We start from the raw sequence: 25125 nt of genomic DNA on the forward strand, positions 1-25125 counted from the left end.
CTACCAAAGCCACAATATACTAATAACTTAATATCTTTTTTGTCTAAAATACTATGCATTGTAAAACCAAGAGTTGTAATGTACATTTTTTTTCAAATAAAATTTCAGATATGAAATCCTTGGAAAATTTCAAGATAGGATGAAATTTGCAGTTTTTAAAAAATATATATTTTATTATTTAAAATTTTTTGATCATTTTTTTGGGAGGTGTAGCTCATATGAAAAAAATATAATAGATCCCACAACAAAATAAATGACATCACTGGAAATATCTACTTAATGCCTTTCTGCAGATGTATTGAGGTTTAATTTCTGATTTAAGGTTCTAAAACTAGATGCGCTTAAACACATAGGGGTTGATGTACTAAGATAGGCCATTCATGGTGCAAACCCAAACAGTTTGCATTTTCATTAAGACAGTTTGCAAAGTGCACATGTTTGTCCGACATATGTACAAAAAAGAAATATGTTAATGAAGTGAGCCACAATATACTAATTTAAATATTATTTGCGTGAAATAACAATAATGTGTTTTGGGTAGAGTACACATTACATTATTAAAAATTCAAATATGTACAATAGTCTATACAGAGGGTACCTGAAGGATAATGTCTGTACATGCAAAGGTGCAAGAATCAAAATAACATTGTTTTTTTATGTAAATGCAAATGTCATCTGTACAATGCATTCTTGTAGCGTAGACAATTAACACAAAATATTTTAATACTGTACAGATGCTCAGAATGAGTTGGAGGGATTAGTAGCACATGTGTGCGCCCAACATGCTGGGAAAGCCAGAAGTGTCATAGAATTTTATTTTCAAGGCTTGTAAGTACACCCTGACTTTAGTGAAAATTAGGTACTTGAGTGATCGTCTCAAAAATGCATTGAGCACAACTGGCAACACATGAGAAAAAGCAGACTAGGAAATGCCAGCAACCATTGCAGCTATTTAAAACATGATTTCAAAAGCTCTTAACAAATTGATGCAAGTTGTGTCACAATTGCTTGCAGCTTTAGTACATCTCATTACAATATATTTGATCCCTCATTTGAACTATCTCCACCCTGTTTTTGCGAATTTCTGCAGGAATGCCCAGAGTTGCATATTAATTTAAGGCTAAAGAGCAAATAAGAACTGCGGCTGCAAAGCATTCATTAAAATGATGCAAATAGCGTTGTGTTTGTTTAGTACATTTCTCACTACACTTCCGACTGGTTTGCATGTGGTTTGCAGCGATTGTGACAGACACTCTTTAGTGCATCCATCCCAAAGTGTTCATATTTATAACCAAATATGGTCATTCTGTGAAGGCAACAAAGGGTTAAGACTGCTCAGGGCAATAAAAGAAGTACATCCACTCTGACAGCCCAGTGGTGTAGTGGTAGTGACCTAGGTTCAATTCACGGTTAGCAAAACCAGACAGGACAATGTATTTTGTGTCCAAGCATTATGTTAGGATTTTAAAACTACATGAACATGTAGTTGTTGTTGTTGTTGAATTGCGTTAGCGGCCTATAGTATGACACCTGGGCATGAGGAAAATTGAGGTTTGGTAGTGTGGCCGAGCGGTCTAAAGCGCTGGATTTAGGCTCCCGTCTCTGTGGAGGCGTGGGTTCGAATCCTACCACCGTCATCTGGAGATTCTTTTACACCTGCCCCCCTTTTCACAAGAGAACGACTTGTGACTCTAGAGACGAAGGACCATATGCCACTGCATGTGTCTTGATACACCTATTGTATGGAAGTCAGCTGAAGTGTTTGAACTGCTGTTAATTATTATTTTATGTTTTTACAAATACATCAAGATGATAGTAGTAGTAGTAGTTGTTGTTGTTGTTGTTGTTGAATTGCACTAGCAGTGAATAGTATGGAACCTGGGGGTCTGGGGGTTTGAGCATTTGGGTTGTGATAGTGTGGCTGAGCAATCTAATAATGAATTAAGTCTCCACAGGAATGGGTTGAAATCTCTCTACTGCTCTTCTTGCTTTTAACCCTCCCCTCGCTCTTTTGAACTGCTGTAAAAGAAAATGTTCCGTTCCATGAAAAATTTGCACACATGTGTGAGAGCCAATGGTGTAGTGGTATCATACAAGATTCCCATTCTTGTGACCTGGGTTCATTTCCCAGTTGGTGCAACATGGGAAGGTAGTGTTTGTTTTTTTCATTCCAATCATTACATTAAGATTCTACGTGTTGTTAAATTGCATTAGCGGCCTACAGTATGACCCCTGAGTGGCAGGTATCTTGAGGTGTGGTAGTGTGGCCTACAGTATGACCCCTGAGTGGAGGTGTCTTGAGGTTTGGTAGTGTGGCCGAGCGGTCTAAGGCGCTGGATTTAGGGACTGGAATGTGACTACCACCAATTCGAACATACACGGATGACATGACAACAATGACTACAACAGTAGCCTGCACTAATCGGCTATTGGGCAAATTAACCAATAACATTGAATGGGCACGAATGCAATTCAAGCACACTAAATCAAGGAGCATCTCCATAATTAAAGGTAATGTAGTAGATAAAATGTTTTATATTAATGGGGAGGCATTACCAACAGTGTCCGAGAAGCCAGTGAAAAGTCTAGGGAGATGGTACGACGGGGATCTAAAGGACATAGTTCGTGTCGGAGAAGTTAGACAACAAGCAGTGGAAGGGTTGAAGAGCATAGACAGCAGCGCTTTACCAGGCAAACTGAAACTGTGGTGCTTTCAGTTTGGTCTACTGCTGAGACTGCTGTGGCCACTGACTGTGTATGAGGTTTCCTTGACAAGCTGGAAGCTTTATTCAGTTCATATGTCAGGAAATGGTTGGGAGCTCCAAGCTGCCTCAGCAGTGTGGGACTTTATGGTAAAGGAATACTGCAGCTACCAATCTCTGCTCTAACCGAGGAGTTTAAGCCGCCAAAGTCTGACTGGAAATGGCATTGGTAGATTCACGCGACAAATGCGTAAGGAAGGCAGCACGTGTGTTGAAAACTGGAAGAAAATAGACAGTCGAAAAAGTGGTTTTGGTTCAGTTCCTACTACTCAGTTCAGTTCCTCCTACATGGCACAAGGCAACCCCAGCTCAACGGAGGAAGCTGGTAGTCAATGAGGTACAAAAGCAGGAGGAGAGGATCAGGTGTGTAAAGGCCATTTCCCAGGCCAAGCAGGGAGAATGGATGAAATGGGAGAGTGTGGAACAACGCAAGATCGGCTGGCAAGACCTATGGACAATGGAACAGAGCAGGATTAGTTTCCTCATCAGATCAGCATATGATGTTCTCCCATCACCACAGAACCTAAACCTCTGGGTGGGTGAGGATCCCTCATGTCCTTTGTGTTCATCACCTGCAACATTAAGGCACATTTTGACAGGATGTAAGGTGGGTCTTAGCCAAGGACAGTTTACTTGGCGCCATGACCAGGTGCTGCGATGTTTGGCCTGAGCATTGGAAGACAAGCGTAACCTGACCAATAAGTTGCCACCAGTTCCACCAAAGCATTACACACAAAAGACAATATTCCTCCATCCAGGAGAGCAACCACCAAGAAAAGGTGTTAAAACCAAGCCTCGCCCAGGACAACTGGAAGCTGCTAGAGACTGGAAGATGCTGGCAGATATTGGTCAACGGCTTATTTTTCCACCTGAGATTGCCACCACTAACCTTCAACAAGACATTGTCTTGTGGTCTGGATCAGCACGCCTTGTTCATCTGGTAGATAACTATGGGAGGATGCTGTGGATGAGGCATATGAGAGGAAGACACTTCGGTATGCTCAACTAGCTGCTGAAGCGGAACAGCAAGGATGGAGAGTCCGAGTTTACCCAGTGGAGGTGGGTTGTCGAGGATTTGTGGCACACTCTACAACCCGGTTTGAAGAACTTATCTGAAGCAGCAGAAAGGAGCAGCAGCTGGCTGTGGTTGAGACGGAAAGATTCTGGATGGGGATCTCAAGCACAATAGAAAGAAAGCAACGCTGATGTACAGGTAAGTAAGCTGGGCTGAGACGGTTGTCATGCTGATGCGCTGGGGAGACCACACTGGGTTGATCCCCGGAGCTAGCATCACAGCCGTTGTGTGTGCTGATGCGCTGGGGAGGCAAAATGAGCTGATCCCTGGAGCCAGCATTACATTTCAGCAATCAACACCAGACAGAAGGATATCTACATCATCAGATGGAAAACAACGCAAATGGATGGAGATGCAGATGGATCACATTAGTTTACTGCAAAGCTACTTCTTAGTTGGTGCTTATCTTGGCGAGAGCTGAGTTCAAATCAGCATGAAGTTCAATATCTACTCTCATGTAATGGAAATGTTTAGTGTATTAATGGTACAATCTAAAATATATATTATTAAACACACAGCATTTATTTAATTTAACAACAGGTTTATAGACTAGCATAAACATTATGCATGGACAAACGCACGAGTAAGGGCAATATAAGAGTTACTGTATCGTATTTACAGCTTATCTACTCAAACAACATGGTTCTAAAAAGCCCCCACAAATGATCCTTTCACATGATTTATATATTTTATTATGTATGTCATCAATGTCCTTCCGTACTTTAGTCATTATTATTATTATTATTATTATTATTATTATTTATTATTATTATTATTATTTAGCTATGTATTTTATTATTAGTTTACTTTTACTTTGTGTATGTGTGTAAAGGACAGAGACATTATTTAGCTGTAGTTATTATTATTATTATTATTATTATTATTATTATTATTATTATTATTATTATAATTAATAATAATAATAATAATATAATAATAATAATAATAATAATAATAATAATAATAATAGTGACTGAAAGCTGTAAACACAAACAGTCAACCAGCCAGAATTGTATTAAACCACACCACACACACACACACAGTTTTTTAAAATCAAATAAACTTTTCTAAAATCCCGACCCCTCAGTGAGACAGTGTTTTTCCGCTTTCACACAGCCTGCAGTGCACCTCCTAACTGGTGCCTAGTGCTGCAGCCGAGCACGATAATGGCGTCTTGCTAAACTGCTTAGAAAAATATTACATTTATATTTTCACAACGTTTAAAAAAATGCCAACATTCCTACCCCGTCCAAAAAAATAATTTATTTATATTAGGACAACACAAACTTTTTCTTGACATGGTGAAAGAAATGTAGGCACTTTATTTTTCGCAGTGTGTAGCAGGGCAGACTAAGGGGGTGGAGGCTGGGTTACTCCAGGATGAGCGAACCAGCTCGAGGAAATCCAGGCACATGGGGAGGGCATGCTGTGGGTGCCCTTTCTTCTGTAGAAAGCGGTTCCCGTTTCCCTCCTGTTCTGACGGCCAGGGAACTTTGCATGAGTGCCCTGAACTCTTCCCTTTGAAACACATGGGCTACTCACTCTCTGAGATTATACCTGCTGTGGCACTCATTTGATCTTGTCACTGACCACGCCCCACACAAGTGGTTAAGCACAATGAAGGGCCGGAAAGTTAGAATAACTCGTGGTATCTGGCATTGCAGCCCTTCATGTACCATATGATACACTGTGCAGGGAAAGACCACCAAAATGTGGATTATTTTTCCCGGCGGATGCGCTTGTTAACCAAGGGGTCATGAGGGAGGGTATAAAATAGGGTGTAGTAGCAAAGTGATCAGGAGAGGATTTATTAGTATGTCTATAAAGGGTATGTGAAAAACAGCCAACAAGGGGTGGAGCATGGCTGGAGATATAGTACCTCAGTAGTATATCTCCATTGTCCTTTTGCAATTCAATGCCTTTTAAACTTGTTTTACTCGGAAAATATATATATTTTAAACAGCGCTTGTGAAAATAAATTGGACCTGACAAGTGCTGAATAAATGGACAACTAAGGGTTAAAACATCTGTGTCCCTGTGGCAAAGTGCCCGCCCATATGTGTATTTTGTTTTGTATGTTGTGTGTTAATGTTGGTGTATAGTCATTGGTACGTGGGATATAAACAGGTCTGTGTAACACGAGTGTTTAAAATGTATATTTGTATTTAGGCACGAGGATTGCACAGCACTTCACGTGCAAGTAAAAAGTAATAATATGTGAGCACAGGGAATTGCACTTTATTAATTCACGTGCAGTTGTACCGTGACTCCAATTGAATGATTGGTTAGCAGTCGAGTCTCGGTACAGCTGCATAAAAGCTGCATGTTTTCACTCACTCGGGGTTGTGTGTTCGGTGAGTGGAGAACGGGATTGGAGACGGAGGTAAAGATAACAATTGTAATAATAATATTAATAGTTAAAATATCTGCTCACCGTGTTTTGTTTAGCGTTAGTCCGTTTTTGTTTCATCTCTTTGTTTTGGCGAAAGTGCCGTGTCCTGTGTTTTGTTTGTCTTGCAACCTTTTATTTTCTGTCTGTCTGTGCACTATTAAATGCTGAGCGAGACCATTTGCTCAGCTCCACCAAACTCCACCTCTCTGTCGTTTATTTCCTGGTTCCTGTTTCTGGTCTGACGTCCCCCACTCCGACGGTCTTTGTGACCGTCCTCCTTAAACGTCTCCCCTGAGTTTAACCCCTTGCTGCTGATGCGCTTTAAAATCGATCAGATTTGATTGATAACAAAACATGTCACGTCTCAGCCGTCCAAACAGCAATCTTGGTGGTTTTTTGTGTGGGTCGTAGCCATGACTATGGGCTGTGTCATCATACCATTGATTTAGGGCTAGGGTGGGTGGGACATATAATATTTTGATTACAAGGACGAGTCACTAACAGCGCCATTACAACCGAGTGCACAGCAGATTTGAAGTTCTGTATCTCCGCTTCTACAAATTCCAAGAGTGCTAATCAACACATCATATACAGTGCCTATAGAAAGTCTAAATCCCCTTTCAAAATTTTCACCTTTTGTTGGAATTAAAATGCATTAAAATAGTTTTTTTTTAATTTGTCTACACATCATACCCCACAACATCCAAATAAAATAAAAAAAATCTAGAAATTTGAAGAAAATTAATTAAAAATAAAAACTGAAATAGCTTGATTGGATAAGTGTCCACCTCCTTTGTAATCTTAATCCAGCACCTTATACCACTCGGCCATGCTTCCACGACTCAAGCTCTTAGACCCCCAGACCCCCCATACTATACACTGCTAGTGCAATTCAACAACAACAACAACAACAACAACAACAACAACAACTATTATCATTGATGTATTAGTAAAAAAATTATAACAATTAACAGCAGTTAAAATGCTTCAGCTCACTTCAATAGAATTGGTATATCAAGACATGCAGTGGCATTTGGTCCTTTGTCTCTAGAGAGTTACACTTTGTGCAATTCAACAACAACAACAACAACTATTACACTATGTAACACAATTTTTGTTCCTGGGTAGTAAGTGTTATTTCCTAATTGCTTATGCCTCAAAAGTATAGAAACTGGCTATTATTCCCCACAAACTTTGCTTTTGTGACCAGGACAGTGATATTTAAAAATATCACTATTTCCAATGGGAAAACGGGCAAATGTGTATCTTTTCATTCACATAAAGTCAGAAAAAAACAACACATGAATCCAAATTAACATGTATTTATACCAAAGTAATACAAAAATGACTACAAAAGATTTAGAAGTGAGTAGTTTTTCGAGATTTACGATTATACTGTAAATACAGAGAAACAACAAACAAGATATTAAGTTAAAAAAAATTGTATTTAAAAAAGAAGCAAATTACAAATATTGGTAAAATAAATAAACAGTCTTAGACAGACTTTGATATGAAGATTTGCTTTAAATAAATACCAATCATTATTATTATTATTAGAATTGGTGTGTCAAGACACATGCAGTGGCATTTGGTCTTTCGTCTCTAGAGAATCACAATTTGTGCAATTCAACAACAACAACAACAACAACAACTATTATCATCTTGATTCATTTGTAAAAAAAATTAGAATAATTAACAGCAGTTCAAATGCTTCAGCTGACATCCTTAGAATTGGTGTATTGAAACATGCAGTGGCATTTGGTCCTTTGTCTCTAGAGAGTCACAAGTCCTCTTGCTTCTTGTGAAAAGGGGGACAGGGGTGATGTAAACTCCAGATAGCAGTGGTGGGATTGAAACCCACACCTCCAGATAGACTGAAACTTATATCCGGCACTTTAGACTGCACAGCCACACTACCAGACCGCAGACTGCTAGACCTCCAGGTGTCATACTATAGGCTGCTTACACAATTTAACAACAAATTATTGATGTAAAATCTTAACATAATGATTGGAATGAATAAAAGCAGCGACCCCTCGGGTGGAGATATTAAAACCAGAACAGAAAAAATCTGGCGCCACGCCGATCAGCAGTTTATGTTTCGCTCCAGCAGATTAGGAACGTGCTTTACCACGCGTCTAGAGAATATTGGGACTGTTTACATAAACACTGAGATGGAGCTATAATCTGTTCCCTAAAATTTCTATTTCGATAATTTCTGTTTAAATATTTTACTAGAGGCAGCTTCAGCTCATTGCTTCCAGTAAAGTGATATTATAAAGCACATAGAGGTCTGATAAAGCATAGGGAAGCATTGTAAAGCACAGAGAGGTGTCGTAAAGCATAGGAAAGCATTATAAAGCACAGAAAGGTCTAGTCAAGCACAGAGAAGCATTGTAAAGCACAGAGAGGCATGGTAAAGCATAGGGAAGAAATTTAAAGCACATAGAGGTCTGGTAAAGCACAGAGTGGTCTGGTAAATTATAAATAAAGCTATGGTAAAATAACCCTTATAAAAGCAAGTCTTTATTAAACTTTGCTGTGCTCTTGCTGTGGTATAACCCTGCTGCAGCAGTGGTGACAGCAGCCTATAGGAGTTTGAAAAGGTACAAGCACAAGTATGTGTGTAGGAGAGGAGACAGGAGAGAGGGATGGGGAGAACGAGGTGGGAGGTAAGGGGGAGAGAGAGTCTAGTTCTGTGTGTTTTGGCAACAGCAGTATAATTATTAACACCACCATATCCTGAATGGAAGAGTCAGCAAACTACACAAGCAGACTGAACTGAAGCACAGAGACTGAACTGAAGCACAGAGACTGAACTGAAGCACAGAGACCAAACTCATCAATTAGTGCCTCAGTTTTCTCCTCTCAAAAAAAGCCTGCTGTGTGTTTTTTCTCACTTCAGGCAGCTAGTGTAAGAAACTGTTAGACCGCATGACTTGCCGAAACAGTTGGGACGGATCGTATTTCCAATTTCCTATTTCTGAACCTTGCACCGTCCACATGGCCAAGTCATTAAAAACTCAGCTCTGGGCAAGAAATAGCAGCCCACGTTTATTATAACCAGCTGTTCCGACTTTATACAAAGAGCTGGCATTGTTGCGTCACTAGCGCCCCGACGTGCGGAGGCGTTCTGTCTGGAACCAGCGTTCAATTAGTTCTGTTTTCTTTTTACATTCAAAAAAGAATACGCGAACAAGAAGGGCGTGTTCCGAATATGGATGAATATTTCCTGTACGATCAAATCAAATAATGAAATGCACACACAAAAGCTGACGATATACGGGGAATATTATACATTTGTAGAATTTGTTGTTTTAGTCTTAATCAATTGATTAGTGATCAAGGATAGTTTATTTTAAAACAGGAATTTGGCGCCCTCTTGTGGGCGGCATGAGTTATGGCTTTGAATGTGATTTTAATCAGACACAAATTTAAACCTTTTTTTTTAAACTGTGTGAATATTATACACGATTTTAATCAAATATAATAATTAAAAGTAAGCTAAAAAATACCTTTATGGCAGCGGTGGGATTCAAACCCACGCCTCCAAAGAGACTGGAGCCTTAATCCAGCGCCTTAGACCGCTCGGCCACACTACCTCAGATGAGCAAATGCCTGATCTCTTCCAGGTGTGCTTTCAGAACAGGAGAGCGCGACATTTACCCAAAATGAGTCAGAGAAGCGAAGCACAGCCCTGGAGCCCTCGCCGAGTGCCGCTGGGTCCGCTTCGGGTCTTCCGGACATGCTGAGAGGGAGCCGGCCTGGTTCGAAGTGCGATGCCCGGGGGGAATCCCACTATGACGAGGCCTCTCTGACCCGGACAGTATAGCAGGGGAATCTCTTTTCATTACTGGAACCGCTGAGACCAGAGCTGGGGGGAGATAGTCACTTTAATATTTTACATTTATAATATTTTGTTTTGTTATTTAATAAACCTTTTTCTTCTTAAATTTGTTTTTTTTTTCTCGTTTATTTTAAGCCATGCTGCAAATATTGGATAATTCAATTGTAAAATAAACAGGAAATATATATTTCTTTTAAAAGGCTGTTGCCCATTTTTATTATTATTATTATTATTATTATTATTATTATTATTATTATTCAATTTTTGACAAGGTTGGGTTTTGCAGTAGATTTGCTCGCAAATTTAAATATTATTTTGCAACACTAAACGGTTTACAAATTAATTAAAATTAAAAAGTATTCGTTAAAAGGGTTCTCATTAATCAGTCGGCTATTTTCAATACTGTGTTTTATTTATGTAATTAATTTTGTGGAATATTCGAGATGAAAATAAATAAAGATATAAACAAGCCGTCCCTGGGTGGGCTTGAACCACCAACCTTTCGGTTAACAGCCGAACGCGCTAACCGATTGCGCCACAGAGACTGCGCTGCGACATCCCCTTACTGTGCTTCTATTTAATGGCCCAAGAAGAGCTTATAGAAAAGAACCCTTTAACACGGGGGGGAAGGAGACAAATGTCCAAATTTCACAGGAACATCTAATGCTCTACGTATTACAACTGGAGAGACTCCCAGGCTGAGACAGCAAAACTAAAATACTTCCTCTCTCTCTCTCTATTATTTATATATAATATATATATATTGGTGAGAAAATATTGTTACAACAGCCTAATACACACAGAAACATGTGAATATAAACTAGCAGTAAACATGCGTAGGCTTCCTTTTATAAAACTGATCCGTTTACAGCGCCGCGCAAAAAGCGAGGCTTGAATGTTATTATTCCGTTATATTGCTTTCATCCAAAGCAACATCAAAAAAGCGAGTAAAAAAGGTCTGTGTAACACATCACACACCTATATGCTTAACAGCGGTCTCTGTGTTGTTACTGGTTTGTGATCGCCAGTGATAGTCAGAATGGTCTCGGAGGGGAGTTGCAGTCCCCGGCGAGGAGGAGCGGTTAATCACCGGCTCATTGCTCTCCATTCATCACGCTCTGCTGCTCCATTACTGGAGTAACAGGTAAGGATACACCTCACTGACGATACCACAGCACCGGCTAGAGAGGCGAGCAAGCCGGGACACACCTCCCGCAGCTCAGGGTGACACAAAGCATACCCGCAGATCATTTTTTTTTAGATAAGAAAACTGACAGTTCCTACATTTTGAATGAGTTTTTCTATTTGTATTATTATTTTTTTAATAGCTATCGTATTTTTTACTGAAACTGTCAGAAACGATTCCCTCTCCCGCTCTTCTAATTTGCATACAGCTCCTCGAAGCTGACGCTCATTGGCTCCTCGAAGCTGACGCTCATTGGCTCTTGGAACCCTTCGTTCTTTATCGGAATCAGTTTCGTCGTTTTTATTTACAATTATAAACTTGTTAAAAAGCGTCAGTTGTTTTTTTTTTTTTTTTTTTGGTGAGGAAGGGGGCCGCGTCACCATGGCGAGAGATCTCGCGAGAATCGAGAGGGTTCGGTTGGGTTGCTGTGGGCAACGACGAGTTCCTCGGACGAATCAATACAGAAACAGCGAGATTAATTTATTTAAAATTATAGTTTTAAAAAAAAGTTCGGTTTTTAAACTTAATCCAAAGCTGGGCTAGCTGTCATCGAGGTAAGTTTTGCATTTCGTTTCTACACATTAGGATTTTTAGTTTTATTTTATTTTTTCTAATACAAAAATACTGTAATGATGTAGCCTCCAGAAAAATGGGGTATTCATGCACGTGTATTCAGATTATATATTTTTTTCAACGGTTTGCACCAGTGCAAAAAAAAAGGTATGACTTTTAAACGATTAAACAAAATGTTTTTTCAGGACGATTTGGATAAAATCCCGCAACTTCCAGCTGTTTGCAAAGTATTCTGTGTCATGAATATGTCAGAATAAGCAGTTCAATAATAAGTTTACTTATATATACTGACTGACACACACACACACAGTGGCACACATCCTTCGTCTGATCATTGCCAATATTGTAGTCACAACTCGTTCTCGTTTCTTGGGATCTCTGAACCCCAGGGCAGGGGTGCAAAGCATCTTCCAAATCAGATAGTTTGTAACCCTGCTCAAACTCCTGGCTCCTGATCATTTCAATATTATTAATAATAATAGACTTCATTGAGGGGAGCTCTGAGCCCCAGGACTGGGTGCAGCAGCAGCAGGGCTACCTGTGAGTTTCTAACCCTGCTCAAACTCCTGGCTCCTGATCATTGCAATATTTAATGCATAATGTCAGACTTCATTGAGGGGAGCTCTGAACCCCAGGACTGGGTGCAGCAGCAGCAGGGCTAGTGTGAGTTTGTAACCCTGCTCAAACTCCTGGCTCCTGATCATTTCAATATTAATAATAATAAGATTTTACTTCATTGAGGGGAGTTCTGAACCCTAGGACTGGGTGCAGCAGCCTATAGTAGTAGGGTGTAATTTTATGTCCAAGGGCAGTAACAGTGAGGCTGTTGACGGCGTGTGTGTGTGAAGAATGACTCTCTCTGTGTGACTGTCTGTCTCACTGTCTCAGGACAGCAGCGTGCTAGCTTGCTTGCCTCTGCAGTGCACACAGGAGCAGTACCACGCCAGGGATGTCTTGTAAGTCATGGTTATAATTGTTCTGTACATTTAATTTTTGCTTTTGCACCAGGAACCGCCATTGTTTGTGGTATAGTTGCGTGTTGTCTGTTGTTGTCTCTCTGGAGGCCTGGGTTCGAATCCCACCGCTGCCATCTTGCTTTTTTTAACACCCACCTTGGACTTTTGAACTGCTGTAAAAGTAAATGTTCCGTTCCTTGGAATATTTATATGCATGCATGTCAGAGCCAATGGTGTAGTGGTATCATACAAGATTCCCATTCTTGTGACCTGGGTACATTTCCCATTTGTCACAACATGCAAAGCATAGTGTTTGTTTTTTTCATTCCAATCATTATGTTAAGATTTTACATCAATAATTTGTTGTTAAATTGTGTAAGCAGCCTATAGTATGACACCTGGAGGTCTAGCAGTCTGCGGTCTGGTAGTGTGGCTGTGCGGTCTAACGTGCCGGATATAAGTTTCAGTCTCTCTGGAGGTGTGGGTTTCAATCCCACCACTGCTATCTGGAGTTTACATCACCCCTGTCCCCCCTTTTCACAAGAAACAAGAGGACTTGTGACTCTCTAGAGACAAAGGACCAAATGCCACTGCATGTGTCTTGATACACCAATTCTAAGGACGTCAGCTGAAGCATTTGAACTGCTGTTAATTATTCTAATTTTTTTTGCTGTGAATCAAGAGATAATAGATGTATTGTTGTTGTTGTTGTTGTTGTTGTTGTTGTTGTTGAATTGCACAAATTGTGATTCTCTAGAGACAAAGGACCAAATGCCACTGCATGTGTCTTGACACACCAATTCTAAGGACGTCAGCTGAAGCATTTGAACTGCTGTTAATTATTCTAATTTTTTTTACAAATGAATCAAGATGATAATAGTTGTTCTGTGTTGTTGTTGTTTTGCACAAATGCTTCCCTAGAGCTTTACCAGATGCCTCTGCATGTGCTTGACAATGCACCCAATTCTATGGACGTCAGCTGAAGCATTTGAACTGCTGTTAATTATTATATATTTTTTTTACAAATACATTGATGATAATAGTTGTTGTTGTTGCTGTTGTTGTTGTCTCTGATTGTGACTCTCTGGAGACTGGGTTCGAATCCCACTGCTGCCATCTTGCTGTTTTTTAACACTCACCTTGGACTTTTGAACTGCTTTACTCCCCTCTGGTCTGTGCTTGGTTTCCTTTGACTATTTCGGGTCATGCTGTGGTTTGGGTTCGAGCCCTCGGGTCTGTGTAGTGGTTTATCATCTTGTGCTGTGGTTTGTCCCCGACTCCCCTTCCTCTGTGCTGTGGTTTGTCCCTGACTCCCTGCCTCTCCTCAGCGATCGCAGCCCATGTCAGCGCTCTGTGTCACTCCTCTTCTTCCTCTTTGAGCAGTGGATGCACCCTCTACTGGTGTTATTTTTTTTCATTCCAATCATTACGTTAAGAGAGGGACATCAATAATTTGTTGTTAAATTGTGTAAGCAGCCTATAGTATGACACCTGGAGGTCTAGCAGTCTGCGGTCTGGTAGTGTGGCTGTGCGGTCTAATGTGCCGGATTTAAGTTTCAGTCTTTCTGGAGGTGTGGGTTTCAAGTCCCACCACTGCTATCTGGAGTGTACATCACCCCTGTCCCCCTTTTCACAAGAAGCAAGAGGCTCTGTGACTCACTAGAGACAAAGGACCAAATGCCACTGCATCGTGTTCCGGCACACCAAGTCTAAGGACCTCAGCTGGTACATGTTTGGTTCTGCTGTTAATTAACTGGGCTTTTTTTACAAATACATCCAGATGAGTCAGTTGGCCTTGCATGTGCAGGTTGAATTGCACAAATTGTGACTCTCTAGAGACAAAGGACCAAAGCCACTGCATGTCTTCATACACCAAGGCTAAGGAAGTCAGCTGAAGCATTTGAACTGCTAGTTAATTATTTTAATCCTTGTGCTCAGTCTTTCATGTTGTTGAGATTGCAGTAACAGTGTCCTAGTATGGAACCTGTCAGCACAGTGACTCTTCAGCAGCAGCAGTTGTTAATCAATGATGCAAAGTTGACAACCCCCCTAGTCTCGAAAGTCGTTTTGGATAAAAGTGTGCAAATGAGCGAAGAATTATTATTAGTATGCTGGATTAAGGCCTCCAGTCTCTCTGGAGGCATGGGTTCGAATCCCACCGCTGCCATCTTGCTTTTTTTAACACCCACCTTGGACTTTTGAACTGCTGTAAAAGAAAATGTTCCGTTCCATGGAAAATTTGCACACATGCCTGTAAGCGCCAATGGTGTAGTGGTATCATACAAGATTCCCATTCTTGTGACCTGGGTACAATTCCCAGTTGGCGCAACATGAGAAGGTAGTGTTTGTTTTTTTCATTCCAGTGATTAAGCTTTTGCGCTTGTTAAATTGCGTTAGCGGCCTATAGTATGACACCTGCGCGGCAGGCAACCTGAGGTGTGGTAGTGTGGCCGAGCGGTCTAAGGCGCTGGATTTAGGTTCTAGTCTCTCTGGAGGCGTGGGTTTGAATCCCATCGCTGCCATAGGAAGGTTTTTTCACCCCTGCCCCCCTTTTCCCAAGAAACAAGAGAACGAGTTGTGACTCTAGAGACGAAGGATGATCTGCCACTGCGTGTGTCTTGATACACCTATTCTAAGGAAGTCAGCTGAAGCATTTGAACTGCTATTAATTATTTCATTTTTTCTTACAAATACATCAAGATGATATTAGTAGTAGTAGTAGTTGTTGTTGTTGAATTGCACTAGCAGTGAATAGTATGGAACCTGGGGGTCTGGGGGTTTGAGCATTTGGGTTGTGATAATGTGGCTGAGCAATCTAATAATGAATTAAGTCTCCACAGGAATGGGTTGAAATCCCTCTACTGTTATCAATTCCCAGTTGGCGCAACATGAGGAGGTAGTGTTTGTTTTTTTCATTCCAATCATTACGTTAAGTGTTTATATCTATTTCTTGTTAAATTGCGTTAGCGGCCTATAGTATGACACCTGGGCTTTCATTCCAACCTGGCTTTGTGTGTTATCTCAATTTCTTGGTAAATTGGCGTAGGCGGCCTATAGTAAAATGACGCCGGGGCGTCAGCCCCCTGCACCATCAGCACAGTCCAAGCGGTCTAAGGCGCTGGATTTAGGCTTCAGTCTCTCTGGAGGTGTGGGTTTGAATCCCACCACTGCCATCTGGAGTTTTCTTCACCCCTGCCCCCCTTTTCACAAGAAGCAAGAGGACCTTGTGACTTCTCTAGAGACAAAGGACCAAATGCCACTGCATGTGTCTTGATACACCAATTCTATTGAAGTCAGCTGAATCATTTGAACTGCTGTTAATTATTATAATTTCTTTTTACCAACACTAAAAATGTACTAAAAATAAATCGTCTGCTTTTCCATTAACAGGACCATCCATGAAATTCCAAATAAACGATTTATTTTTTAACATTATGTTCTTGTTTTGACAGGCTATTACTCACTGTTGGCTATGTTTATGAAAACTGTGGGGATCTTAACAAGGCAAAGATTAACAAAAAACAAAAGGAAATAAATCTTACATGCTTTAACCAAAGTAGTGGTATGCAATGCGATTCCTTGCATCTCGGCCGTTCTGCTGATCCAGGTGCACCGGATCCACGTCTTCTTCGGGCTGGGCTTGTAAGACTGGGACCCTCTCCTTTCTTGTCGCAGGCTCTGTCTGGTGCAACCCTCAGACTACGAAGACGGTTGAATCAGGCCTTTAGTTGTCCAAAGGTCATTTCAATTCGAGCTCTTGTCCTTGCAAGAGCCACATTGAATCGTGCTACGGGCCCTGGTGCTGGTTCTGGGTATGGGGTCATGAAGAAGGGTCTACCTGCGCAGCCTCTGTCTCCAATTAGGACCCCGTCATAATGACCTATGAAATGAACACTGTTAGATCACTTCATAAAATAAACATTTAAGCAATGATTTCTGACAAATAAGATTATTTCCTATACCTTCCTCGAATCTCTGGCACAATGTAGACTCTGAATATTCTTCAGTCATGGACAGAGCCTAGCCACTTAGCTTCAATATCTGAAATGAGGCAGGTGTAGTCACAGATCATCTGAGCATGTGTCTTGATACACCTATTCTAAGGAAGTCAGCTGAAGCATTTGAACTGCTGTTATTTATATATATATATATATATATATATATATATATATATATTATATATATATATATATATATATTTTTTTTTTTTTTTTTTTTTTTTACAAATACATCAAGATGATAATAGTTGTTTTTGAATTGCACTAGCAGTGTATAATAGGGAAGCTGGGTGTCTTTTTTACCCCCCCCCCCCCTTTTCAAAACGGCTCACGGGAAGCCTAAACAAACAATGGAGGTTCCTGGTGTCAAAAGCAAAAATTTAATGTACAGAACAATTATAACCATGACTTACTCTGTATCCCTGGCGTGGTACTGCTCCTGTGTGCACTGCAGAGGCAAGCAAGCTAGCACGCTGCTGTCCTGAGACAGTGAGACAGACAGTCACACAGAGAGAGTCATTCTTCACACACACACGCCGTCAACAGCCTCACTGTTACTGCCCTTGGAATAAAATTACACCCTACTACCCTGCTGCACCCAGTCCTAGGGTTCAGAACTCCCCTCAATGAAGTCTGTTATTATTATTAATATTGCAATGATCAGCAGCCAGGAGTTTGAGCAGGGTTACAAACTCACACTAGCCCTGCTGCTGCTGCTGCACCCAGTCCTGGGGTTCAGAGCTCCCCTCAATGAAGTCTTTTATTATTATTAATATTGCAATGATCAGGAGGCAGGAGTTTGAGCAGGGTTACAAACTCACACTAGCCCTGCTGCTGCTGCTGCACCCAGTCCTGGGGTTCAGAGCTCCCCTCAATGAAGTCTTTTATTATTATTAATATTGCAATGATCAGGAGGCAGGAGTTTGAGCAGGGTTACAAACTCACACTAGCCCTGCTGCTGCTGCTGCACCCAGTCCTGGGGTTCAGAGCTCCCCTCAATGAAGTCTTTTATTATTATTAATATTGCAATGATCAGGAGCCAGGAGTTTGAGCAGGGTTACAAACTCACACTAGCCCTGCTGCTGCTGCACCCAGTCCTGGGGTTCAGAGCTCCCCTCAATGAAGTCTCTTATTATTATTAATATTGCAATGATCAGCAGCCAGGAGTTTGAGCAGGGTTACAAACTCACACTAGCCCTGCTGCTGCTGCTGCACCCAGTCCTGGGGTTCAGAGCTCCCCTCAATGAAGTCTTTTATTATTATTAATATTGCAATGATCAGGAGGCAGGAGTTTGAGCAGGGTTACAAACTCACACTAGCCCTGCTGCTGCTGCTGCACCCAGTCCTGGGGTTCAGAGCTCCCCTCAATGAAGTCTTTTATTATTATTAATATTGCAATGATCAGGAGCCAGGAGTTTGAGCAGGGTTACAAACTCACACTAGCCCTGCTGCTGCTGCACCCAGTCCTGGGGTTCAGAGCTCCCCTCAATGAAGTCTATTATTATTAATATTGAAATGATCAGGAGCCAGGAGTTTGAGCAGGGTTACAAACTCACACTAGCCCTGCTGCTGCTGCACCCAGTCCTGGGGTTCAGAATTCCCCTCAATTAAGTATGTTATTATTATTAATATTGAAATGATCAGGAGCCAGGAGTTTGAGCAGGGTTACAAACTAACACTAGTGTGTGTGTGTGTGTGTGTGTGTGTGTGTGTGTGTGTGTGTGTGTCAGTATATATAAGTAAACTCATTATTTTTCTATTCTGACATATTCATGACACAGAATACTTTGCAAACAGCTGGAAGAAGCGGGATTTTATCCATATCGCCCTGAAAAAACATTTTGTTTAATCGTTTAAAAGTCATACCTTTTTTTTTTGCACTGGTGCAAACCGTTGAAAAAAATATATAATCTGAATACACGTGCATGAATACCCCATTTTTCTGGAGGCTACATCATCACAGTATTTTTGTATTAGAAAAAATAAAATAAAACTAAAAATCCTAATGTGTAGAAACGAAATGCAAAACTTACCTCGATGACAGTTAGCCCAGCTAGCCCAGCTTTGGATTAAGTTTAAAAACCGAACTTTTTTTAAAACTATAATTTTAAATAAATTAATCTCGCTGTTTCTGTATTGATTCGTCCGAGGAACTCGTCGTTGCCCACAGCAACCCAACCGAACCCTCTCGATTCTCGCGAGATCTCTCGCCATGGTGACGCGGCCCCCTTCCTCACCAAAAAAAAAAAAAAAAAACAAACAACTGACGCTAGGAACACTCCGCCGAGGAACGACGAAACTGATTCCGATAAAGAACGAAGGGTTCCAAGAGCCAATGAGCGTCAGCTTCGAGGAGCCAATGAGCGTCAGCTTCGAGGAGCTGTATGCAAATTAGAAGAGCGGGAGAGGGAATCGTTTCTGACAGTTTCAGTAAAAAATACGATAGCTATTAAAAAAATAATAATACAAATAGAAAAACTCATTCAAAATGTAGGAACTGTCAGTTTTCTTATCTAAAAAAAAAAATCTGCGGGTATGCTTTGTGTCACCCTGAGCTGCGGGAGGTGTGTCCCGGCTTGCTCGCCTCTCTAGCCCGGCGCTGTGGTATCGTCAGTGAGGTGTATCCTTACCTGTTACTCCAGCAATGGAGCAGCAGAGCGTGATGAATGGAGAACAATGAGCCGGTGATTAACCGCTCCTCCTCGCCGAGACCATTCTGACTATCACTGACGATCACAAACCAGTAACAAAACAAAGACTGCTTAATCATATAGGTGTGTGATGTATTACACAGACCTTTTTTACTCGCTTTTCTGATGTTGCTTTGGATGAAAGCAATATAACGGAATAATAACATTCAAGCCTCGCTTTTTGCGCGGCGCTGTAAACGCATCAGTTTTATAAAAGGAAGCCTACGCATGTTTACTGCTGGTTTATATTCACATGTTTCTGTGTGTATTAGGCTGTTGTAACAATATTTTCTCACCTATATATATATATATATATATATATTATATATATATAATATATATATATAGAGAGAGAGAGAGAGAAGCGTAATTCTAAGTCTCAATTGTTTTGGTGTAGCGTTCGTCCACTCTGTGTTTTGTCAGTGTATTCGTTTTTTCACCTATTTATTTTGTTTATTATGTTTACTGCTGGTTTATATTCACATGTTTCTGTGTGTATTAGGCTGTTGTAACAAAATTTTCTCACCAATATATATATTATATATAAATAATAGAGAGAGAGAGAGGAAGTATTTTAGTTTTGCTGTCTCAGCCTGGGAGTCTCTCCAGTTGTAATACGTAGAGCATTAGATGTTCCTGTGAAATTTGGACATTTGTCTCCTTCCCCCCCCCTTGTTAAAGGGTTCTTTTCTATAAGCTCTTCTTGCGCCATTAAACAGAAGCGCTGTAAGGTGATGTCGCAACGCAGTCTCTGTGGCGCAATCGGTTAGCGTGTTCGGCTGTTAACCGAAAGGTTGGTGGTTCAAGCCCACCCAGGGACGGCATGTTTATATCTTTATTTATTTTCAGCTCGAATATTCCACAAAATTAATTACATAAATAAAACACAGTATTGAAAATAGCCGACTGATTAATGAGAACCCTTTTAACGAATACTTTTTAATTTTAATTAATTTGTAAACCGTTTAGTGCAGGTCAAGGAGTCAGAAGAGGATAGTGAGGGTGTCGGAGAGGGGTCAAATAAGAGTGAGGGAGAGGTAGATTCCTCGGGTATTCAGGACGGGAGCTCCATCCCGTGTGGCCAGGCACATCAGAAGAGATACATGGTGGGTAATATAGACAGTGGAGCAGAGGGGGAGTCTAGTGAAGAAGGGATAGAGGTGGATGAGGAGGAGGAAGAGGTGGGAGGGACTCTAGATGAAGAACAAATGGAGCAGGAGAGAGCTTCATGGAAAAGGAAATTGGAGAAAAGGGAAGAGGTGAGGTGTGGTATGAAAGTTGGTAAAGGGGGGAAAAAGGAAAGAAAGGAGGACAGTAAGCAAGCTAGGCAGGAGACTCCGGTGTCTCCTAGCTCTGACTCCTCTGTGTTGAGTGATAGGTCTTATGGTGGGAGGGGTGTGGACCCTGGGGACACCTCCTTTTTGGATGATGAAAACGTGCGGCAGTTCTCCGATAGCACAGGGATAGGGCCGAGTAAAATGTTATGAGCAAGTTTGCTCACCTTTTGTTGTTCTACATGGCGCTGACAATAGCAACAGTCAATGTGAGGAGTGTAAAGGGTAGTGTGAGATGTAGAACAGTGTTGGATTCCTTGTGTGCTGTGAAGGCGGATGTCCTCTTCTTGCAGGAGTGCGGCATCCCGTTTAAGGAGTGTTACAGTGATCTGGAGAGTGTGTGGAAGTGTGGTGCGTCTGTGTGGTCCGGGACGAATGTGTGTAAGAATGCGGGTGTGGCTGTGTTATTTAAAGGTAAAAACATTGAAATAAAAAGCAAGACGGTGGTGGAGTGTGGGAGAGCTGTGGTTGTGGATGTGGAATGGATGGGGAAGGAGATGAGACTCATTAATGTCTATGCCTCGCCAGATAAGAATGAGAGAGCTGAGATGTTTGAGAGGATGAGAGGATACGTGATAACATCTAAGACGGTAGTGTGGGGAGGTGACTTTAATTGTATGCTGAGTGGGAGTGATAGGAAGGGGGAGGGTATCAAAAAGCTGGACAAAACATCCAAGATTCTGGGGGGTATTATAGGTGATGCCCGTCTGGTCGATGGGTTCAGGAGGGTGAACCCGGGTGTGCCGGGCTACACATGGTTCGATGCAGCAGGGGCTAGGGCTTCGAGAATTGATTTTATTCTGGCCTCGAGGGAGGTGGAGTGGGTGCTGTGTGAGCGTGTGCCTGTGTTTTATTCTGACCATGTGTTGTTGCGTGCTGAACTCAAGCTGGAGGGGGTGTGTGAGAAAGGGAAAGGGACACCACACACAACCCAAAAAAAAAACCAAACAAACCAAACCAACCTTCCAACCCTTACAAAAACAAAACAAAACAACCTAAAGGTGTGGAAGTTGAATGTGAGTGTGTTGAAAGATAAAGAAATAAGGAATGAGTTTGAAGAGCGATACAGGGAGTGGCAGTCTTTGAGAGTGATGTTTGATTCGATTGGTGAGTGGTGGGAGTGTGTGAAAACAAAAATCAAAGGATTCTTTATAGGGGTGGGAGTAAGGAGAGCAAGAAGGGGGAGGAGGAGGGCATATGGACTGCAAAGGAAATTTCAGAGGCTGTTTGAGTTGGCAGGTATGGGATGGGATGTGACAAGTGAGATTGGTGCAGTTAAAAGTGAACTGAAAGATCTGTATGAAAGCAAAATGAAAAGGATGATCGTTGAGAGCAAGGTGCGGCACATGGAGGAGAATGAGAAGTGTTCGTGGTACTTTTTTAAGAAAGTGATGGATGGGTGCAAGTTGATGAGTGGTTTGAGGGATGAGAGTGGGATTGTAAGGAAGAAAACAGATGACATGCTTGAGGTGGCTGAAAGGTTTTATAGTAACCTGTATGAAAGGAAAGTGATAGACGAGAGTATGGTATGTGAGATGTTGGATGGGTTGGATGTGGGTGTGGATGAGGGAGAATCACTGGAGGGTGAGATCTCCCTGCAAGAGGCTGCTGCTGCCATGGGGTCCTTCAAAGATGGGAAGACTCCTGGCGGGGACGGTCTCCCGAGAGAGTTTTACATGGCGTTTTGGGGAGTGATTGGGCCTGACATTGTGGATTTTTTTAATGAAATTGTCGTTAAAGGGGCGATGCCCTTGTCTTTCAGGCAGGGGATCATCACCCTGGTGTTTAAGAAAAATATGAAAGAGGATTTGAAGAACTGGAGACCCTTGACCCTCTTGAACGTTGACTACAAGTGTTTTGCAAAAATTTTGACTCTAAGAATGAGATCTGTAATTGCTGATGTGATTCATCCAGACCAGACCTGTGGCGTTCCAGGGCGGAAGATCACGGACAGCCTTATCCTACTGAGAGATTCGGTCCTTTTTGCACAGGACCGTAAGGTGCCGGTATGTCTTTTGAATTTGGATCTGGAAAAGGCATATGACAGGGTCTCTCATGAGTTTATGCTCAGAGTTTTGAAGAAAATGGGGTTCTCTGAAAAAACTGTTAAGTGGGTAAGTCTTCTCTATAGTGATATAGGAAGTAGGGTTAGTATTAATGGGAAGCTATCCGGTCAAATTGATGTTAAGTGTGGAGTAAGACAGGGCTGTCCGCTGTCCCCCCTGCTTTTTATTTGCTGTATAGAACCTTTGGCTCAGGCCCTTCGCAAGGATAAGATGATCAGGGGGCTGACTATCCCTGGGGGTGGAGGAGCTGAGGCAAAGTGTTTGTTGTACATGGATGACGTGAATGTGTTGTGCGTGGATGAGTATGCAATCAAGAGATCCTTGGTTCAGTGTGAACGCTTTTGTGTGGCCTCGGGGTCTAAATTGAACCGTGGGAAGTCGGAGTGTATGTGTTTTGGAGAGTGGAAGTGTGTGCCTGAGATTGGGTTATGTGTGAAAACGGATTTTATCAAAGTTTTAGGTGTGAAAATTGATGCCACAGGATCTGGTCTCAGCAATTGGGTCGACGTCGCGAAGAGGGTCGGACAGAAGCTGGGTCTCTGGGGGCTGAGGTCCTTGTCGCTGGAGGGGAAGGTGCTGGTGGTGAAGGCTGTGATCCTTCCTCTGCTGCTGTATGTGGGGGTGGTGTTTCCGCCCACAAGGTCTGTGATTGTCTGCCTGAAGAGGAAGGTTTTTACGTTTTTTTGGGGGTCCAAGTGGGAGCGCCTGAAGAGGGAGGTAGTGTGCAGGGGAGCAGAGAAGGGTGGGAAAGGGCTCCCCGATTTAGAACTGTTTTTATTTACGCACAGTTTTTGCAGGCACCTGGAAATGGTTTTGAGCAACAGGTGTAAAGGGGCACTGTTTGTTCGGTTTTTTCTGGGGCCTTACTTAAGATTTTTAGGAATTTTAAAGATTCCGTTGAGTGTGCCCACTGCTTTCCAGATGCCTTTTACCTATACTGCTCTTAAAACCTTTGTAAAGAAGAGACAGTTGGAGAGTATGGAGAAGGATACCCTTTTAAACCCCAAAAAATGTTTTGCTCTTGTGCAGGAGAGAGAGGATATGTGCCCTGTGAGGGGATTCCTAGGAGAACCCAGTGTGGCGTGGAGGAATGTTGCCCATCCTGCCCTGATGAACCGACACAAAGATCTGGCCTGGCAGGTAGTCCATGAGATCTTGCCAGTGAGAGCAGTTATGTTTGCTTGAGGCATGGGGAAGTCCCCTAGATGCCCTGTTCAGGGCTGTGGGGCAGAAGAGACGGTACGTCATCTGCTGTGGGAGTGCGAGGCTGCCAGACGGCTGTGGAAGAAGGCGACCCCCCTGTTGGCTGTGTTATCGGAGAAGACCGCCGTGAAAGAGCAGGTGGTTCGGTACGGGCCGAAGAAGAACGAGAAAGGATCATGGCAGCTCTGGTGTGCAGTGAACTGTTTTAAAGAGGCTCTTTTCAGAGCCAGGAACCTGCTCATTTTTTCAAAAGAGTTGGGCTGCCATGAGACGTACGAAATAGGCCTAAGAGCTGTCAAGGACTATGTGTCCAGGGATGCTAACAGGAGGGGTTGTGAAGAAGCAGAGGAGGTCTGGCAGCTGAAGAGATGGCTGGGTGGTGCTGGTGCCAGGGCCAGGTCGGAGTGGTTGGGCTCATCTGGGCAGGGTCAGGATGTTGTTTAAGGGCATGCTCTCTTGTGCACAAATAAAGGGGTTGATTTTAAAGTGTCTGTATTGTTATATTGTGTTTGAGAATCTGTGTGTAATATGTTTGTGTCATTGGTGATTGTATTTTGTGTATTTATTGTATATGGATTGTAGTGATTGTTAAAATGTATATGATTATCGGGAATGATTGCTGTATTTGAATTTATATACAATAAAAAAAAAAAAATGGAGCAGCAGAGCGTGATGAATGGAGAGCAATGAGTCGGTGATTAACCGCTCCTCCTCGCTGGGGACTGCAACTCCCCTCCGAGACCATTCTGACTATCACTGGCGATCACAAACCAGTAACAAAACAAAGACCGCTGTTAAGCATATAGGTGTGTGATGTACTACACAGACCTTTTTTACTCGCTTTTCTGATGTTGCTTTGGATGAAAGCAACATAACGGAATAATAACATTCAAGCCTCGCTTTTTGCGCGGCGCTGTAAACGGATCAGTTTTATAAAAGGAAGCCTACGCATGTTTACTGCTGGTTTATATTCACATGTTTCTGTGTGTATTCGGCTGTTGTAACAATATTTTCTCACCAATATATATATATATATATATATA

General features: G+C 41.9%; 1 long non-coding RNA gene, 7 other non-coding genes and 2 pseudogenes across 8 annotated transcripts; 6 read left to right on the forward strand and 4 right to left on the reverse strand.

The window, feature by feature from the left end:
* Positions 1–2068: 2068 nt before the first annotated feature.
* On the forward strand, positions 2069–2139 carry trnag-ccc. The gene has a single exon. It is a non-coding gene; the product is annotated as a tRNA-Gly (tRNA).
* A 7610-nt stretch (positions 2140–9749) lies between these two features.
* Positions 9750–9831, reverse strand: trnal-aag. The gene has a single exon. It is a non-coding gene; the product is annotated as a tRNA-Leu (tRNA).
* A 716-nt stretch (positions 9832–10547) lies between these two features.
* Positions 10548–10621, reverse strand: trnan-guu. The gene has a single exon. It is a non-coding gene; the product is annotated as a tRNA-Asn (tRNA).
* A 488-nt stretch (positions 10622–11109) lies between these two features.
* Positions 11110–11243, reverse strand: LOC121305753. The gene has a single exon (XR_005948116.1). It is a non-coding gene; the product is annotated as a U8 small nucleolar RNA (small nucleolar RNA).
* A 3805-nt stretch (positions 11244–15048) lies between these two features.
* Positions 15049–15119, forward strand: trnag-ccc. The gene has a single exon. It is a non-coding gene; the product is annotated as a tRNA-Gly (tRNA).
* Positions 15120–15231: 112 nt separating this feature from the next.
* trnal-uag lies at positions 15232–15313 on the forward strand. The gene has a single exon. It is a non-coding gene; the product is annotated as a tRNA-Leu (tRNA).
* Positions 15314–16369: 1056 nt separating this feature from the next.
* Positions 16370–17445, reverse strand: LOC121305617. The gene is made up of 3 exons (XR_005948106.1): positions 17203–17445; positions 16754–16832; positions 16370–16671 (listed from the first exon to the last, which is right to left on the reverse strand). It is a non-coding gene; the product is annotated as an uncharacterized LOC121305617 (long non-coding RNA).
* Positions 17446–19396: 1951 nt separating this feature from the next.
* LOC121305745 lies at positions 19397–19510 on the forward strand (annotated as a pseudogene).
* A 716-nt stretch (positions 19511–20226) lies between these two features.
* Positions 20227–20300, forward strand: trnan-guu. Its single transcript has one exon. It is a non-coding gene; the product is annotated as a tRNA-Asn (tRNA).
* Positions 20301–24685: 4385 nt separating this feature from the next.
* On the forward strand, positions 24686–24833 carry LOC121305747 (annotated as a pseudogene).
* The last annotated feature ends 292 nt before the right edge of the window (positions 24834–25125 follow it).

This window comes from Polyodon spathula, chromosome 44, assembly GCF_017654505.1.
Source record: "Polyodon spathula isolate WHYD16114869_AA chromosome 44, ASM1765450v1, whole genome shotgun sequence".
Lineage (NCBI taxonomy): Eukaryota > Metazoa > Chordata > Actinopteri > Acipenseriformes > Polyodontidae > Polyodon > Polyodon spathula.